This window comes from Lemur catta, chromosome 4 (genome assembly GCF_020740605.2).
Source record: "Lemur catta isolate mLemCat1 chromosome 4, mLemCat1.pri, whole genome shotgun sequence".
NCBI classification, from domain to species: Eukaryota; Metazoa; Chordata; class Mammalia; order Primates; family Lemuridae; genus Lemur; species Lemur catta.
Window position 1 is genome coordinate 73,274,953 of NC_059131.1, and position 17,106 is coordinate 73,292,058.

The following is a 17,106-nucleotide window of genomic DNA, read 5'->3' on the forward strand; positions in this document are numbered from 1 at the left end:
TTAAGCAATTCTCCTGCCTCAGCCTCCCAAGTAGCTGGTGCCACCACGCTCAGCTAATTTTTTTTTCTTTCTTTTTTTTTTGTACAGACAGCCGGTCTCACTATATTGGCCAGGCTGGTGTTGAACTCCTGGCCTCAAGTGATCCTCCCACCTCGGCCTCCCACAGTGCTGGGATTACAGGAGTGAGCCACCGTGCCTTGCCTAAATGACATTTTTAATGGCGATGCAGTTCTGTTATAGAAAGAGCATTGGACAGGAAGTCAGGGACCAGGTTTCTGGTTCGGACTTTTTCAGTAATGAGCTGCTTAATTTTGGACAAATGGTTTAACTTCCCTGGACCTCAGGGTCCTGGTCCTTAAAATGAAAAGGTTGTGGTAAACAGTGTCTTCCCTAGCTCCAAAATTCTATGAAAACCTTAGTTTTAAAGGTTTAAAAATGAAATAAAATGAATTAAAATGACAGTTATATCATGTAGTGTTGAGATATTCAAAATAATACAATTCATTTAATGCAATTTTAAAAAGCTAAAATGGTCACAGAAATATATTCAATTAAAGATAGAACAATAGAGAGGACTTCTGTTTCTGGCCTTTTTAAAAAAAAAGATATGAACAGGTGAGACTAAAGATAAGGGAATTATAAGTGACAAGCAGAATTAATTATTATATGAGTTTAATCAGGGAAAGATTTTAAAAATCAAGAGGCTCAATATTGCAAGCAGCATTTATAATCATAGTTTTTTTTTTTAACCATGAATGCAAGACATCAAATACTATCTCATAGGTTAAAAAAAGGTATTCAGAGTACAAAAGAGATAAGGAAAGATTGGATTTTGAAAAGACAATTTCATTACTCAGAGAGGGACAGGGTGGAGAATTGCCAAAAATGAAGAGTCATACCTAGAATCAACAGCTGATATCCCAGAGACTGAGTTAAAGGGTGATGATAGTAGAAATGATTAACAGGCACAATGCATTTCAGCTAAGCAAAGTGCCAAGCTCGTATATTATTGTCTTAAGGGTATTCAGCAAATAAGCAGAGATATAGGTGAAACTTAAAAAAAATTTGGGAAAAGAAACAACCAACCAACCTGAAGAAAGATTTCAAAATATGAGGAAGCACATTTATCTTGAAGGAAACAAAACAAGAAAATAAACAAAACAAAACAGCACTGAAAGACTAAACCAGAATATACAATAATTCAAGCAAATGAAAAATCTATTGTAAGAAAATGGCCAGCAAGAAAGCTATGGGAAAGTAACTGGAATCTTTTAGAAGCACCATTTGGTCTCATTTTTAGACATGAGATAGTCACGCTTCACCAAACTTCAGGTTGCTTCTGGAGGTCATTGCTGTAATTTTGAGGGAAAGATGGTGGCTGGACCATATCTGCATATACTGGTTTTTATTAAGGATTATTTTCAAATTCTTGCATGGGAAATTAATTTCAAATGCTGACTCAGAGACTTGGAAGTTGCCCAGTTTAAGAGCCAGGAAGAGGCAGGAAGGTGGCCATCAGTGGCCCTGGGGCTAGGACATCACTGCTTGGAAAGCCTCTCAGACACTAGGAAGCGGACTTGGGAAGGGCAGCAGGAAGGGAGAAAATAGTGAGAAAGGCCAAGGAAAGGGGATTTTGAGGTAAACAGCATGAATCTGTGCAATCTAGTTCACTTGCTCCTTAGTAAAACTCTTATCTTGGCATCCAAGCCCCTGTGACATGTGGCCCTGTGCCCGAACGCCACTTTAGTTACCACTCTGCACCGAATCTTTGTGCCTTTCCTTGCCTTCACCTCAGGGTCCTCATCCTTCAGTTCCCTCTGCCTAGAGTGCTCTTCCCAGGCTCATGTTTCGCCAGCTCCTGCTTCTCACTTGGGTCTCAGCTCACAGCTCACCACAGCAGAGTGACCTTCCCTGACCAACCTGTTGGAGTTGCCACCCACCCTCCTTTGGTTCACTTTCCATCACACCACCATTCCTATTGTCTGTTTTCCCTGTTACATATGCCCAAATGGTCTTTGTCATTGTACTCCCTCATTGGAGAGAAGAGGGACAGAGCACTGTCTTGCTCAGCACTGTGTCCCAATTCATGATAATTAGTTCCTACCAGTTCTTCTTTCAAAGTGTCTCTTCTTCCAAAATGTTCCAAATTGCCTCCATGTTTATTCCCATAACTACAGTCTTAAGCACAGTCTCTCATCTCTTCACTCCTAAATAAGCACAATCATTTCCTAAATAATTATCCAGACTCCTTCTCTGGCCCTTTCTACTCGTTACTTCCAAATGATTCTTCCTAAAACATCATCTTTGTTATGACCCTCCCGGCTTTGTCAATGCCTATCAGTCAAGGCCACCAGGGACACAGCTGTAGTTGAACACGTTGGGCTTCTTCCTCCTTGCAGTGAGGGAGAACATGCATCTGGAAAATCAGGAGTGTCCAGTCAACAGGTGAGAGAAAGAACCTGTTATATGATTTGGCTTTGGTTGGGTGAAGTGAGGTACACTGTAGATTGGATGTTGTCAGAAAGCAGGAGTAATTCTCTGACTGCATGTCTCAATACATCCTATCTATAAGGAGAGAAGCTTAGAACAAGGATAAATTTGTAATTGATAAAGAAGCAGCAGCCACTCATTTGGGGTGTTGGTATTTTGCGAGTGGCAGAGTGATCTCGTTTTGTCTGTGCTTAGATAAAATTATGAAGTGGCCTTGCTTTTTCTCATTTTATCATGATCTCAGAATGACCTTGCCTGAGATTGGGATTCCATGAGATTGTTTATATATGTTTATAGGAGACTAACACATCTAGCTGCGAAAGTCAAGTGTGCTTCTTAATATTAGGGACTATCTTTGTTTTCTTTCTTATTCCTCCCTTTTGGCCAAGGGCAGACAAATCAGGCCACAGGACATTAATCATGATATCCAGATTTTCACCACTGCCAAGATATTGTTGATTAAGATCAGAAGATTGTCAGTTAAATGTAGTCTGCGGTTGATCTAGAGTTACTCTTTCCTTTTTCTGTTGTGGGATGACTTGTCATACTTCTGTCGTGACAATGGCTGCACAGAAGCATTTAAGACTCTGGACAGGATACACCAGCCAACTGGAACATAGGCAATTATCAGAAGCAAAACGACAATTAGTTTTTATAATAGGGCTGGAAGCCAAGGGCCTAGATTATGAAACCTAGGCAATGAAAACATGTCCTATAATCCACCTGAGCCAGGTGGCTTTTTCTTTTAGCTTAGTCATAGACTGTTCTATTTACCCTTAAGTATTTATTTAGGTGCAACCGAAGTGTTTGCTGCAGCACACTCTCCCCTTTGGCTGGGTAAGAGAAAATCAGGGGCTATATGATTGTCTATGACAACACTAGCTAATGAGTTTAAACTAGTTCTTTGGGCTTCCAGAGTAGTAGTATCATTTATGATTTCTGCTAAAGTCACAGACAAGTTTAAAACCACTTTTCTAGTTGTATTATTCCTATTGTGGGAATCATAGCTTGCAGAGTACATGTGAAGAGGGAATGAGATATTCCTTCCAGAAGTTCTCCCAAACAATCTGTGCTTGACTCATTTTGGAGGCTTCTGGGTATCCTTCTCAAGGAAATAGGGTGGAAGGATGGTAGTTTTAAATATCTGGAAATCTCTGATGATTGCTCCAAATACAAAGGATCAGTGAGTGTGAGGAAGAGAGGTATAAATCTGATGTCCATTTCAGTAGTACCCTTAGTGGAGCACAGATTGAATTCCTTCAAGAAGGACAAATTTCTTGAGTGGAATTAAACAGTTCATGCAAAGCATGCTGAAGTATCTCTGTAGAGAAAAAAAAAAAAACTATCATAATCAGGATAGCTCCGATGTTAGTGTCTATTTCCTCTTGACTAGGCTTTGCTGATAGGATTGTAATGGTTTCAGCAGAAGGATTTCATTGATATAAAGTCAAGATACAATTTTTGCAAGCTTGGAGGTTGGGATTAATAATTTGAGGGAAACTCAAGTCCCAGTAAAGGTTCTATAACAGGGAATCTTTCTTCTGAAGCATTTAAAGGAACAGCTATTATATTTTTGTCCATAGGGTCAATTAAGGGATTACAGATTCAGCAATCCATTGGCTTCAGACCAGCAGCTGTCATCTGGGAAAAACATAAAGAATTTTACTTTTCCTTAAGGGATAGGAATGTCTACGGTGGTCAGAAATAAAAGGATAAAAATGAAGGATAATGGGCAGGCACAGTGGCTCACGCCTGTAATCCTAGCACTTTGAAAGACTGAGGCAGGAGGATCACTTGAGCCCAGGAGTTTGGGGTTGCAGTGAGCTATGATGACAGCAGTGCACTCTAGCCCAGGTGACAGAGAAAGACCCTGTCTTAAAAAAAAGGATTATATTAATGTTCTAGAAGGTGTTAAAGTGGTGTAATAGACAACACTGTAAAGAGAAATCAGAAAATTGCTGCAGAATCTGAAAATTCATTTTGTTCCATAATGTTGAGTAGAAGCTGTGCACTTCTGAGCTCCACTATTTGTTCCATCATCTTGGATAGATGCTGTCTATCTCTGATGCTGACTTCTAGAGGATTCCTAAGAATCCTCAGTTTAAGGTCTCAGATGGAATGGATGTTCAGTAGTCAGGAGGAAGTCATGTATATCTTTGGAACTGGGAAACATGAATGTAAGGACCATTGCCTTAGAGTTTACTGCTATGTTGTTTGTTAACAGTACTTGATAAGTTCCCTTCTATTGAGGTCCAAGGGCAGTTTTCTCTAGTGTCTTTTCCATGAGACCAAATCTCCATGTTTACAGATTATGCAGAGGTTATTTAGAAGGGTGGTTTGGAAATGCATCTTTTGCCTATTGATGAAGTAATTAATCATATCTGCTTCTAAGAAGGTAGGGTATTAGTTTCCTCGGGCTACCAAAACAAAGTTCCGCAAACTAGGTGGGTTAAAATAACAGAATAGTTCTGGATGCCACAAACCTGAAATCAAAGGTGTTGAAGAGCCATTTCTCCTCTGAAGACTTAAGGGAAGAATACTTTCTCTCCATAACTTTTGGTGGTTGCCGGCAATCCTTGGGATTCCTTGGCTTGTAGAAGCAGCACTCTAGTCTCTGCTTCATGGCCTTCTTCCTGTGTGTGTCTCTGTGTTCAAATTTCCCTCTTCTTAAAAGGACACCTGTCCTTGGATTGGGACCCACCATAATCCATTGTGACCTAATCTTAACTTGATTGCATCTGCAAAGATCCTATTTCAAAATAAGGTAACATTCACAGGTATCCAGGGTTGGGAGTTGAACATGTCTTTTCAGAAGAGACAATTAAACCCACAACAGGTAGAATATAAGATTGGGATGAAATTCCCAAACACATGGGACAATCTTTTCTTAAGTCATAAAGAAATCATCTGTGGGTTTCAGAGGGGGTTCACCTTATAGACATTAGACCTAATGGTAATACCTCGGGCCATGGGAGTTTAGGGTTTCTGAGTTCTTTGCTAATTTTATTTTAGAATTCCACTAGTTCTCTCTATTTTTCTGAGGATTGTGGATGATAAATTTCTGAGTAAAACACAAAACTTTACAGAGTTCCTTATTAAAAGTACCAATAAAACAAATGTCCCTCTCCCTAGAGAGGTAAGTGGGAATTTCCCAAGTTGGAAAAAGAAAAGCAAGACTTTTTTGTTTGTTTGTTTGTTTTGTTTTTTCCATAGTAAGAGTGGTAGCTCTCTGGCAAGAAGATACAATCCGCTTGCTCTGAGAATAAATAGACATTAACCAGAGTGTATGCATAACCCATTGCAGGAGGCATTTATATAAAGTCCATCTGGAGTGTTCAAAGGGCCTTAGAGGTTTGGTTCCTATCCATGTCTGGTCTTTACAGTTTTGCCAGGATTGTGTCATGGGAAGGTAGGAGATGTTCTGGAAACATCCTCAGCAATAGCTCTAAAATTAGCCCACTTATGTTATTCTAACACTGTTGCCAATTTATTTCTGCTATTATACATAATATGAAGAATCTTTGCTAAACTCCATTTTCAGTTTTTTGGCACTACCAGTTGACCATCCTATAAGCACCAAATATTATCTGTATGCAATGAGCATCCTAATTTTTTCCACTGGCTTTTTTCCAAATCAGGAGTTTGTCTCTGGCAGTTAATAATAGCCTCTTTGAATTCCTCTAAGGTCTCTCTTTTCTGTGTTATTATGGGAAAAATTATGTTTGGTTAACGTTGCCTTTTTTGGCAGAATGGTCAGCTAAGGCATTTCCATGAGATTCAGGGTCCTCGTGTTTGAATGACCTGCCACTTTCATTATAGCTACTTCCTTAAGGAAAAACAAAGCATTAAAAGTTCTTTAATTTGTTGTCCAGGTTTTATAAGGGATCCTGTTGATACATGAAAATCTCTTTGTTTCCGAAGCATTTCAAAGTCGTGGACTAACTTCCAAATATATCTACGATCAGTATGAACATTTGCTCTTTTATTTTTTCCAATTGCTTTACCCAGCAAGGGCAATTAATTCAGCCATCTGAGCTGATCTGATTTCTGGGAACGGTTTAAACTCCAAAGGTGAATTCAGGTTTGTGATAGCATAACCTGCTTGATAATTTCAAATTTCTATTTTTAAAAAGAAACCATCCATAAACAAAATTAATCCAGGGATATCCTGGGAATTGGTAACAAATCTGTATAAGATGTAGGTAAATCTGCTGGGCGCGGTGGCTCACGCCTGTAATCCTAGTGTTTTCAGAGGTGGAGAAGAGAGGATGGCTTGAGGTCAGGAGTTTGAGACCAGCCTGAGCAAGAGTGACACCCCGCCTCTACAAAAGTAGAAAAAATTAGCCGGGAATGGTGGCACATGCCTGTAGTCCCAACTACTGGGGAGGCTGAGGCAGGAGGATCGCTTGAGCCCAGGAGTTTGAGGTTGCAGTGAGCTATGATGACATCACTGCACTCTAGCCCAGGCAACAGAGGGAGACCCTGTAATAAAAAAAAAAAGAAGAAGAAGAAGAAAAAAAAAGATGTAGGTAAATCTATAAGCAGACATAAGCAATTGTGAAGTTCTCCTTCAGGTAAAGGAAGGGGAGTGGCTGGTTTGAGTGTGTTGCAGTGACAGTTATATTCGAGAGAGACAGCAGAGTATTTCATAGGATGCTAGGTGAGAAATGCTGAATATTTTCCATCAACAAAAGAGCAGGTGGTTGGGCACCCTTGTAGCTCTGGCCTGGGCGAGCAAAGGTAATATATGTAACCAAAATGTTTTTACCCCCATAATATTCTAATTTTTTTAAAAAAGAGCATGTACTTGGGGAACCATTAAATTTAGTGACGAAACTAGAACTTAGTCAGCTGAGGCATCTATAACTTTACTGCTGCTGCTATAGTTTGCAGACAAGGAGACCATGTCTTAGCAGTGGGATGTAATGAAAGACTCAAGTAAGCAAAGGGCCTCTGATGATTCCCAGGTGATCGAGTCAGTACTCCCACTGTTCAGACCTGTCATGAACAAAATGGGGAAAGGGTTTATGATAATTAGGCAACCCCACGTTTGGGGGCTGTTGCAGGACTTTTTTTTTTTAGGTTTCAGAGGGCTCAAAGGCGCATTCATGTTTATCCTCCTGGAGAAGAAGTTCAGGGACTAAGGACTTAATTCTCAGAAAGGGGATGGAAAGGCAGAAAAGGGTGGTACCCATTGCCCATGATATACAGTCACACGAGGAATCCTCAACGTTGGTTTTGTAATGGTTGGTTTGGGAAAATTCTGGGTAGTCGCTAATGTTTATGGAGAGCAGTTTGCCTTTTTGTGCTATTGCATGCCCTTAATAATGAACGTTTTGTTATTATTGTTGTTGCAGCAGAATTTTAATTTCTCTTTGAAGACTTTATGTCTTTTCTGAACTAAGGTCTTTAATAAATGCACAGAATCAGTCTTAAAGCTTTGCCCATTTTTTTGAACATAGTAAAAGATCATCTACATGTTATATTAGAATAGAGTCACGAGGAAATTTGGAATCCTTGAGGTCCCAGCTAAGAACCTGAGAAAAATAAGGGGGGAGTGTCAGCAAATCCCCCAGGCAAAACAGTACAGGTACAGTATATTGTTGATTTCCCCACGAGGAGGGACATAAATATTGACTGCCTGGATCTAATGAATGCTAAAGAACTTGAGCCCATCACAGTGCAGTGAGTGGCTTCAGATAGTATTGAAGACAAAACAGAATTTGAAGTAAGGACCATTGGGAAAAGAGGAATCACAGTATTATTTATGGCCCTCAGTTCTTGCATACATCAATGTCTATGCCTGTGAGACTTTTACTGAGCAACACTGGAGTATCGCAAGGGCTGGTGCAAGGAATAATGAGTTTCTGGTTTATAAAAATTTCCATAGTGGGCCTTAGTCCTTTCTTAGTTTCAGATTGTAAAGAGTATCGAGGAAGAACCGGTAAGGGTTTAGAAAAGTCAATTTCTACTTTGATGGCTTTGGTCCCTACTATTCTTCCCTTATCAGAAACTGTTGTCCTGGAGAGAATCAGGGGCCTTACCTAATCCTCCAAATTGAGATTAAGCATATAGGGACAAGCAGAATGCCACATAAATTGCTCTATTAAAGGATCACGCTTGGGAGAGTCTTCAGGTGTTTTTAGAAACAGTCTATCCAAGGAACATTTGAGTTGGCGGTTCGTTTACATAAAAGAGCCCTCCGGATGAAATTTACGGGTGTGGTGTCACAGAGAAGAAATGCATGTTGACTAGCGAGGGGGCCAAGAGTTGCAGCCACAGGTTGGGTAATGGGAAGTATTTCAGCTCTGATTGAAATTCCTGAATAGCTTAATGACTCTGAGGAAGATGGGTAGAAGTGGTGGTAGAATAGTTGACAGAGTATCACTCGTATCTATCAGAAAAGTTTGCTTTGTCTGTCTCTTATTAAAGAGAATCTTCCTCATTGGGCACTACAATATCCCTCAGAGTCCCTTCATCATCCCTGTTTGAAATAACAAGGAGGAAGCACTGATCTATTTCACTGTAGTTAAGGTGAGCTGGTTATTTCTCTGGTGTCCCCTCCCTTATTAAGGACAGTTGGCCCTCTGTATCTGTGGGTGACATGCATGGATTTAACCAACCTTGGATTGAAAATGTTAGGGAAAAAACTAATGAAAAATATATAATAACAGTACAGCAGTTTAAAAAATACACATTTAAAAACATGCAGTATAACAAATATTTACATAGCATTTACATTGTATACATTGTATTAGGTATTATAAGTAATCAAGAGGTGATTTAAAGTATATGTGAGGGTGTGCATAGGTTATATGCAAATACGATGCAATTGTCTATAAGGGACTTGAGCACCCGTGGATTTTGGCATCCTCTGGGCGGGGGCCTGGAACCAAGGGGAGGACTCTACTAGCAAGTGTCTTTGTCAAAGGGAAAGTTTTTATTGTCTCTTGAGGGAGAGGAGGATAGATTTAATCGCTTTAATTGTAACACGATGTGCTCTATTTTTTTCTTTGTTTTCCTTTTGGGTATCTAAAGCCTCTTCAGTCAAATGTTGACGTTCAGGCAATGTGATAATTTTTGAACCAATTTTTTTTGTTTATGTTCCATATCTGTGATTTCTGGCTTTAAATCAACAACAACAAAGGGTGGAAAGGGCGTTAGAAATGCCAACACCAGGTGTTAAACCAGAATGCTGTCTAAATGTGCTCATTAGTCTGTCACTGAAGTCTCTTTGGATTCATTCTTTTGCAGATGCAGGACTAAATCAAGGTCTAGTTTATTTAGCAGGAAAGTATTATGTTATAGTTCCAAAAGGTTCTCACTCATTTGCTGTACTTTAAGGTGTCCTGATTGAGTAAAATACAGTCCATTATATTTTCATTCTTTCATTTTTCATTATATTTTCATAAATTTTATGTGTAAATTCACATGCAGTTCTAAGAAATAATACAGAGGAGTGTTGCGTATCTTTTACCCAGTTCCTTCCAGTGGTAACACCTTGCAAATGATAATAATTCCATTTCACAAAGATACTGACATCAGTATACTCCACCCATCTTGTTCAGATATCCCCCGTTTTACCTGCACTCATTTGTGTGTGTGTGTGTGCTTAGTTCTATACGATTTTATAATATGTGCAGATTTGTGTATTCACCACCGCAGTCAAGCTACAGAACAGTTGCATCATCACAAGGACACCTCCCTCCCACCCCCTTCTCCCAAACTCCTTAGCCCTGGCCACCAGTCACGGCTGTGCTTCACGCAGAAAGCAGATCTGAGGGGCTTCGGCGGATGGGTTACCTCACACTCAGGGGCAGCCACAGGCCCATCACTGCTGGGAACACATTAGGCCAGAAGGGACACTTGAGAAAGGCGAGTGTTTGAACAAAGACCATCTGGAATAAGCAGTAATCATCAGAGAAATGGTAAAGTACTTTGCCTGGAATTAAATAAAGCTTCAGCAACTGATCTAAGTACTAAGGACCTCACTTTATTGACATATATCGTTTTTATGAGAGACCAGCCTTTATTTTTATGGCTTAGTTAATGGACTTCTAGAAATAAAAATTGAATATAGAGGGCAACATTTACCACGCATGCAACATTAGAAAAATCTCTAACAGCCTTTCATCTTTCTTCTCCCCTGCCCTCCTTCCGTCTCCCCTTCTCTTCTTTCCTCCATTTCTCCCTCCCTCCTTCCTTCCTCCCACATTTATTTACTGAATGTCTACTATGGGCTAGACATTACACTGGGTATTGCAAAGAAAGAGATAAAATATAGAGTCCTCCTGCCCTTGCAGTCTAGCTCACAGTCTGGTGCCATCAAAGTTTTGCACACAGGCGATTACCAGGTGGTGCAGGAAGGCGCAGGACGAGGCTCCATGTAAGGTGCTTTGGGAATCAAAGGCAGGCCCCTTACCAAGATGGGGGGACAGAGAGCAAGGAAGGTTGGATTTGGGGGTGGCTATATGATGCCAGAGTAAGTTTTGAAAGCTAATAAGGAATTGGCTGAGTGAAATTGGAGAAAGGTGGTCTAGGGAGTGGGAAGAGGGTGTGCCCAGGGGAGGAGGCATTCAAGTCTGGCTTGTTCAAGGAACCCAACATAGGCTTAGCATGACTGCTGGCTTTGAAGATAGAGGGGGCCAGAGGCAAGGACCAAAGAGAAGCCCCTAGCTGATGACAGTGACCCCCGACCAACAGCCAGCAAGGAAAGAGGGACCTCACCCCTGTAGCTGCATGAAACTGAATTCTGCCAGCAACCCAAAAGAACTTGGAAGTGTATTCTTCCCTAGAGCACCCAGATAAGAGCCTGAGCTGACACCTTGATTTCAGCTCCTGAGAACCCAGTCGAGTCTGCCTGAACTTCTGACCCACAGAACTGTGAGCTAATAAAAGGGTGCTGTTTTAAACCATCACATTTGTAGTAATTCATCACAAAGCAGTAGAAAACTAATACACCCCTTAAGGTATCAGTTAATAATTCCTTATGTGTTTTTAATTAGGAGCTCTGGAGATAGACAAACTTATATGTGCAAATATATGAATCTCTATTTTAGGCACCTGGTTTAAGAGGGAGATATTTTGGGTTGAGGGCTATGTCAGCATCCTTCCCCCCCCTCCTTTTTTTTTTTTTAATAAAGCTGACACTGTTAGCTGGGCCTGGTGGCATGCATCTGTAGTCCCAGCTACTCGGGAGGCTGAGGCAGGAGGATCGCTTGAGCCCAGGAGTTTGAGGTTGTAGTGAGCTATGATCATGCCACTGCCATCATGTCTGGGCAACAAGGCAAGACCCTGTCTCCAGAAAACAAACAAACAAAAAAATTAAAGCTCACACTGATGGCGTGCGAGAGACCACATAGCTCCTATGCATATATAAAAACAATAAGACACTTAAAATTGGTTTGGTTTATAATAATTGTTAAGGTTTTTAAAGATCATCTTTGCTGCATTCACAAGCTCTGAAAATTTGCCTGCTTTTAATAAAATATGTGAAGACAAGTCATAAATTGTGAAAGGCAATTACAAGTTGCTTTGTGAACTGGCATGTGTAACCCTGATATACAAAGGGGTCTGTCTTAGTTCGTCTTGTGTTGCTATACAGAATACCACAGACTACATAATTTATACACAGTAGAAGTTTCTTTGGCTCACAGTTCCGGAGGCTGGGAAGACAGAGATTGAGGGCCACATCTGGTGACGGCCTTCTTGCTACCTCATCCCATGGAGGATGGACAGAGGGCAAGTGAGTGCAGACAGAAAGCATGAGGGATGGACCCCCTTTTATAACAACCCGCTCTCTTGAGATAACGACATTAATCCAACATCTCTTATTAGGCCCCACTTCCTAATACTGTTGCACTGGGGGTTAAGTTTCCAACACATGAACTTTGGGGGACACATTAAAACCGTAGCAGGGTCTAATATAGTGACCTCGGAAAAGATACCAATGAAAAATTTGCCCTGAGCTATCCCAACGACCCTTTTAGAGGTGAAATGCTGCATTCGAAGCTAAATGATTTAAATCTAAAATGCATATTCAAGTAATGCCTTTTAGATTGGTACGAATGAAAAGCAAGATTCAAATACATTTATTGGAGCAACTGCAGTGCCAGATTCTGCCCACAAGGGCTTGTGATTCTCTTTACCTGAGTCTGGAGGTGGAGCACATTTTCAGAATGAGTCTCTCACAGAAAGATGGATAGGAAGTGTCAATCCAGTGGGGAATGACTGGTGTGCAGAGACTCAGACTCGGGATTGCTTAACCAGATGGAAGGGGCCTCCCTGAATGTGGGAAATAGTTTTCCTGAACTCTGACATTCATCATAGCATTGTCCATGGCCCACCTCCCTGCACTGTTACGGAATCTATATGAATTAAAAGAAATCAGGCAAATCCAGAGACTTTATTCTACCATGTTTCTCTTCTCTCTCCCTCCCTCCTTCCCTTCTCCCTGTTCTACAACTCAGGTACCATTGACAGCCAGCAGGTCATTCCTTCCATCACCCTCAGTTGTAGGGAAAGAGGCTGGGCCCACAAAGCGGGAGGCAACAGGAAGAGAACTGATGAAAACCTCTAGCAGTCCTCATATTTTCTGCCCAATTTGCGGTGGAGTTATGTGGCTACAGAGGAGCAAGGAGAATGAGAAGAACCCAAATCTGCTTTACTTACTGCTTTTGTCATTGTGTTTTGGAACCATCTGGAAGCTCTGTGAGCAGAGTGGAGGAGAGGGGCCCAGTGCCTGCCCCCACCACTCCTCAGCTGTGGGAGCCTGAAGAAGTTGCACAGCTCTGGTCTCCCCATACATGAGCCAAACTAAGACAAGACCTGGAGCCCTCCACCCCGTGTCCTGCATGTTGCTCAGGAGTGGTAGGTGCATGTACATCGGTGTAATACATGAAATGCCATCATGGGAAGGGATGGCAGGGTCATCTAGCCCAACTGCCTGACCTTCCCGAGGTGGAGACCACAGCCTAGAGAAGTTAATGCGCTTTTTCAAGGTCAAAGGGGTTATTTAACCATACCATCCTCTGGGCATCAGATTCCTCAGCTCAAATTGTCGGTGCTTCCCAAACTCTTCTTGGAAGAACCATCGAATCAGAATCAGAACCATCGAAAAACCTGTGTTTGCATCTTGCGTGTTTTCTTCGGCATATGTATTGGCCATTGCTGAATGCAGGGTTTGAAGTTATCATTTTCATACTAAAACAAACAAAAACAGAATAAAACAAAACAACCCATTCAAGATGATTTACAAATCGAAGGCACCTAATAATAATACCTTGCATTTCTGGAGAGCTTTTTATCTGTACAGCACTTCCCAGACAATAACTAATGAATTCTCCAACTCCCCTAAGGAATAGAGACACACAGGAACTTAATTTACATGAAACAAAGAAAAAGACATTAGGAAGAGGCATTTCACTAAATCATAATTACAACCTCGAGCCCAGGAAAAACGTGTCTAACCCTCCCAGGGAGGCTGCAACGTTCGCCCTTTGGGGGAGTCTCCACTTAGAGCCCAGTGCTGCCTGCATGGGCAGGAGAGACCAGGAGTGTCCACATGAAGTCAACCCTCCGTGGGATCAAGGTTCCATTTAGAGGCCAACAGCTGCAGGCCAATGGCGTGTCAGGGAGCAAGTGCCGGAGCAATGGTCTCCTTGGACCTATCAGGAAGAAGGCACAGTGACAGGATGTCATGGATATGCCAGGGACTCCTGTGTGAAGGGGAAATATGGAATTTTTATAAGGAGGAATCTGCAGGTGGACTTCCAGGAGTTTCAGTCACTGAGGGAGGGACAGCAGTCTTCCCAGCAGTTTGTGAACCACACTGCCAGCCTGTCACTGCCTTCGCCTCCCCAAGGGGCTGGTTCTGTGGTCCAGTGTCCAGGCTCATGTGTCCACCTCTACACTCGGCCCCCTGGCCCCCTGCTGTGGCAAAAGGGTGGAAATTTACTAGCTGTTCACAATGCAGGTGAGAAAGAATTCTCAAAGTTTAGGATAGAAAGAAGTATTTATTTTCTTAGGAAAGAAAGAAAGAGAGAGATAGAAAGAGAGAGAGACTGTGGCCATGGCACTGAAAAAAAGGTAGAGGGTAGTGCTGGGCAGTTGAGGAAAAGCAGCTGGGTGGTTTTGAAGGGTAAAAATGGCAGGAAGGAGGCAACAGAGGTGTGAGCCCCGGCATGGTGCACAGTGTTCAGAAGGCTGGGATGGAGAGGCTGCGGGGCCCCGGAAACACCTGGGAGGCATGGGGTGCTCTCTCCACCTGGGCAGTTAGCTGCAGGAAATAGACAGAGCATTGGTGGACAGGATGCAAACCCAAACTTGGAGTTGCGCACACAGCCAATAGCCCCTGAACTCTTGACAAAAGCCGTAAAAGAGAGGCACCAATCCCAACAAATGGAAAAGTTTACATCCAAAGAAGCAGAGTTAATAGAGCAAACAGAACAAGAATTTGGCACATATATAATTAGAATCCTCAGAGAGAAATAAAAGGATATTGCACCCATAAAAAGGAATGTTTTAGAGATCTTGGAAATGAAAAATTTGATGATTGAAATAAAAATATCTGTAAATGGGCAGAAGCATTGAAGCTGATAAGAGAATAAGTTGAAAAGCTGAGCCACGAAATGCTCTCAGAATAGCAAAAATGGACAAGCAGACCAGAAGTACAGAAGATGGTTAAGAAACTTGGAAGACAAACCCCAAAGTTCCTGACATCTATCTAACAGAACTTCGGAAGCCAAGGCTGGGGGCGGGGAGGGGAGAGTATACTCAGAGCAGTGATGGAGCACAGGTTCCCAGGGCGAGGACAGGTAGGAGCCTGTGAAAATGCCAGAGCAGAATCAGGGACAGTCTGACCAAGAAGATCACAGTGACATGTCAGACCTCAAGGATAAAGAGGAGACCCCAAATGCTTCTGGGGTAGGGGAGTGGGGAGAGACCACACTACTACAAAGATAACGTGGAATTCAAGAAGAAGCTGGAGTAATATCTTCCAACTTCTAAGGAAAATATTCCTGAATTAGCATTCCACGCAGGTAAAATTATGATACCAGTGTGAGGGCACAGCCGGAGATTTTCAGACATGCAGTATTCAAAAATTTTACATCCTCAGATCTCACTTGAAAGAAGAATTAACTCAAGAAGTATGATACGAGAAGCTACAAAACAACTGAGAAGTCTTATTAAGTCTAAATAAGTGTTGACTATTTTAAGAATTGAGATAGCATTCACATCCATGAAATTCATCCTTTTAAAGGGTAGAGTTCAGTGATTTTTAGTATATTCACAAGGTTATGCAACCATCTCTGCTATCTAATCCCAGAACATTTTTATCGCCCCAAAAAGAAACCTTGTGTCCACCGGCAGTCACTCCCCATTCTCCCCACCCCCCATTCCTGGCAACTACTATGTTCTGTCTTATGGATTTGCCTGTTCTGGTTATTTCGCATGAATAGAATCGTACACTGTGACCTTTTGTGTCTGGCTTCTTGTACGTAGCACAAGGTTTCCAAGGTTCACCCACGTTGTAGCACATATCAATATTCCTTTTTTGTCCATTGTATGGGAATATCCATTTGTTTATCCATTTAACAGTTAATGGGCTGTTCTCATTTTTTGACTATTATGAATGATGCTGCTATGAAAATTCACATACAGATTTTTGTGTGAATATATTTTCAGTTCTCTTTGGTGTACACCTTGGAGTGGGATTGCTGGGTCACATGGGAACTCTATGTTTAACGTTTTGGGGAACTGCCAAACCGTTTTCCGCAGCAGCAACACCCTTTTGTATTCCCAGCTGCCAGGCCTGCTCCCTGCCGGAAGGGTGGCCACCGTGCCGCCCACTGCAAAGGGAGACAAGCCCCGCGGTCTCATTGGGCCTTGCTCAAAACCACCCAGGTCTTCATTCTAGTTTAACAGGAGGTTAGCACAGGACTTTCTCCTTTTTCTGAGGGGTCCCCGAGACAATAGGTGCCAACTACTCCCACATCCCGCAGCGAGTGACACCTACTAAGCAGGGTTTGCAGTGGAGACAGCAGAGAACCGTGGTTCAGCGCCTGAGCTCATGGCCCACTTCAGGCCAGTAAAGGAAGCGGGAGAGGCCACAAGAAGGGCTGGCGTCAAGGAGAGGGAGAGTTAGCGTGTTAGGAGGCCCAAGCCTGCTCCAGGGTGTTCTGGCGTCACCTCAAATCTAACGACGGGCCGTGTGGAAAACGGCCTGTGCTTCTGTAGTTGGGAAGCACAGTGACTTCCGACACTTGCAGGTGTGGGGAGTCAAAGCTGCCTGTGGCAGCACTGTTTGGGAGGTAACCTCTGTCCTTCTGTCATGCTTGGGTCAAATGTGTGTGCATCAGATGGGGTCACATGCAAGAGGGCCGGACTGGGCCCGACTCAGAGCCTCGCTTCCTGGTCCTGCCCCAGATGTTTTCTGGAGGAATGAGGAGGCCTCGGCAGAGAGAAACTGGGGGCCCCACTGGATGCCCAGATGCTGAGGAAGGGCTGTATATTCATTTACTAGGGCCACTGTAACAAAATACACAGGCTGGGGGGCTTAAACAACAGAAACTCATTGTCTCACCGTTCTGGAGGCTGGAAGCCCGAGACCGAGGT